Source organism: Daktulosphaira vitifoliae, unplaced genomic scaffold, assembly GCF_025091365.1.
Source record: "Daktulosphaira vitifoliae isolate Bord-2020 unplaced genomic scaffold, ASM2509136v1 Scaffold_1, whole genome shotgun sequence".
NCBI lineage: Eukaryota > Metazoa > Arthropoda > Insecta > Hemiptera > Phylloxeridae > Daktulosphaira > Daktulosphaira vitifoliae.
This window is the reverse complement of record NW_026099572.1, coordinates 89412090-89415646: the sequence shown is the minus strand read 5'-3', so window position 1 is coordinate 89415646 and position 3557 is coordinate 89412090.

The window sequence follows — 3557 nt, the reverse complement described above, 5'->3', positions numbered from 1 at the left end:
CGGTTAGAGTACTAAGTTCGAATTCTCCTGGGACTATTATTATCAATAAATGACTCAACAAACATCAAATACAATTTTAGTACTTTTCTATTTTTTTTTTCTTAAATTGTTTTTCATGTACAAAATTAATTTTTTTTTTTAATCCTATTGTGGTCCGACAATAGAATGTCTCGCCCAGTGGATTGACGACCCTTTCTTTTTGAATTTTTCAATGCGCCATGAAAGTTACAAATTTTCCGTTGTGGTCAATTAATTCGATAATTTTTTTATGATATTTGTAACCTTTCATATTACTTATAATATTAACATATAATATGATGTTATCATTTGTATATGTATAAAACATGTTATGAATATACAAGATGACCAAAACAGGATTATTTAAAATACAAAATAACCCTTTAATTAGTGGATAAAATCCACTTATTGTAGAGATTATTAAGTAACGCCTACACGTAGGTTCCTCATTATAATTAACCAATTAGAATAGAAAGTCTCAGCTTCCAATATCACGCTAGAGATTGCTAGATTACCCTTTCTGACTATAAAAAGACATTTTTCCCCGTCAAAACCAGTTCTTTCGGTAATTTTAAAATACACAAAATCTACGACACTCTACTCAAGATTTTACTCTCCGGGACTTTTTTCAAATTAATTTGGACTTACAATATTTTTTAATTAAAGAATTAACACTTTGAAATTTTTAAGTGAATTTTGTTTAGTTGAATTTTTTTAAATGAATTTAATTTGTTCATTAAATAATAACGTTTTATTGTTTTCGTTGTGGAAATAAATATCAAATAATATTTTTAACATTAAATCTGTTTTTTTATTTTTTTATTTTAATAATAAATCCAATCCAACTTAAAATTTTTATTTAATAGAAAAAATTTATTGTGAGTTTATCTTAGTTTTTATATCATAGTTTTTGTATCTTCGTAATTAGTATTTATTTCATTTAAATTTTATATAAACCCCATTTATCTTTTGGCCATTTTTCTATATAGTATTAAAAATATTTTCATAAGAATTAGTATTGGAATTATCATTAGTAACATTGTTTGCAATGTTATTAATATACTGAACAAACCTGCTATAGGAGACATAAATAGTATTATAGGAATTCTTATCATTGGCATCAATATTAATCATGTTGTTTTCAAAATTCATTAGTTCATTGGATTGCTTAGTATTTATATTTGCTAATATATTAGATCATTGTCCTTAGTATAATTTATTCATAGTTTATCATATTATCATCATTTATTATATTTTTTTTATTATGCCAAAGTATTTTTCTTTAATATATATATATATTCAATTGAATTTTCATCATTGTGTTGGTAATTTGTATTATTTCTAGAAATATTTTCACTCCAGTTTATGGATTTTTTGGTGCCATTGTATTTATTAATATCGATATTATGGGTCATGTTAAGTAATTCATTTTAGGATTATGCAATTATACAATGATCAAAAAATACAGCATCAATAATAGTCATTATCCCTTTGCGAGGAAGATAATCAACTACATTGTCTTTTCCTTTTATGAATTTTACGATAAAATCTTAATCTAATATTTTCAAGTTTAAGCAAGTTATTCTAGCAGATGAATTTTTAAATCTTTGTATTATTTAATAATATTTAAGTCTACCATGGGGGTTTCAAATAGTTTTAAAAACTATTCTAATAGGCTACCGAATGGTTTTAAAATATATTTGATTAGTTCTATCTAAAATTTTATTAAGTACACTTAATTATAATAAGAAGATAATTAACGAAAACTTAAGATAAATTATTATACAATTAATAATAGTAAAAATTAGTAATGGGGACGTTGGATACACATCGGTCGAATGTGCTGTAGAGAAATTTTGATTATTCATGTTATCGTTGTATTACATTGAGTTGTTGTCGGTCCTCTTTCTATGTTAGCATTGTCGCCGCCATCTTAACGCTTTTTTAGCCAGTGGTGCTTGCAAGCCACTAGTTTTTGTATTCGTTTTGTTGTAATAGTAAAATATCAACTTTGCGATTATTGCACCCTTGTAATTTATTTGGACTTAGAATATTTTTCTTTAAAATTAAATGACACTTAGAGATTTTAAAGTGAATTTTGTTTTGGTGAATCTTTTAATTTAATTTAATTTTAAATCATATGGCGACAATGTTTGAGGTGAGCAATGCAAATGACGTTCAAGATAGGAAAGGAGCGGGGTGAATGTACATACAAATGCCGTCCATGAACCGGTCCGAATCAGTACAAAGCTGACTATCTCGAATATGCACAAGCAAATCACAACACCATATCATGATTATTTAACTGATAAGTGCCGTCGCAATACCTATTCAACTCAGCTACGATAATTTAGAACACACACATATACTTATGTATACAAATAGGCAAAAAAATAACAGATACTTTTTGTCACATTACAACTATTAACGCCATTGTAGCGTTACGCTACAGCTTTAGTACCGTTAGTCAGTTGCAAGAAAGTCCGCTGGACAGCGCTGTTTGTAAACTTTTATTCAAAAGAATATAATATAATGTATTTTTTTTATTTAATTATATAAATAATAATGCTTGTATACCCTTTTATGTTACATATCAGTCCAAACGGGAACTCGCAAGTTAAATAAGATATTAAAATACACATTTATTCATTAGAAAATATTTAAAATAAATGATCAGAGACGATTGGTCTACACTACTCAGATGGTGACGGGTAGTATAAAGTACACCTCACTACTTGAATAATTATACATATTCATCATAATCTTGTAGATCTTATCTATGTTTAATAACTGGTTTACAACTATTTATAATTATACTAATGTTTGCAATATTAATTGCCGACTAGTTTACGTGCATACACCGCTTCACCAAGTAAGTTTCTTTATTTCTTTCCTAATATCTTAATATTTAATATATAGAATTTTCAACGGTGTTTGTAACAACGCGTTACCAACCGTAATCAAAATTTATATATTAAAATTCTTCACTTTAGAAAATTTCTTCACAGTTAGTTTAATCTTCAAAAATGATCATAATCATCGCGTTATCAACCGTAATCAAGATTACTAACCTTTCATAAATATTCCTTTTAATCCTTTGCAATGGTGCTCGTAACAACGCTTTACCAACCGTGATCCAAAGGGTTAGATTCCTCCTCTTACATAATTCAGTTAATCTTCAACGGTGATCATAACCTCTGTGTTATCAACCATGATACAAAGGGTTATACTTCTACCTTCACCTTAAATTAAGTAGTTCCTAAATAAGACTGATATGATAGGTAGCTGTTTAGTATATATTAATCTTTTTTAAAATAAAACAAAATAAATTGATTATTTGACACAATTTACGTTGTGTTTTCGTATTATTGATAAATTTAAGTTAGTAAAAAACAAACTTAAAAGAGTACTAACGTAGAAACGTTTCACTATTTAATATAGTTTTTGTGCTTTTATAAATTTATCCTGTTAAGCCATTAAGAGAGTTACTCGTTTTTCTGAAGTAAAACAAATGACGTCGCTTTGTTAAAGAACTATTT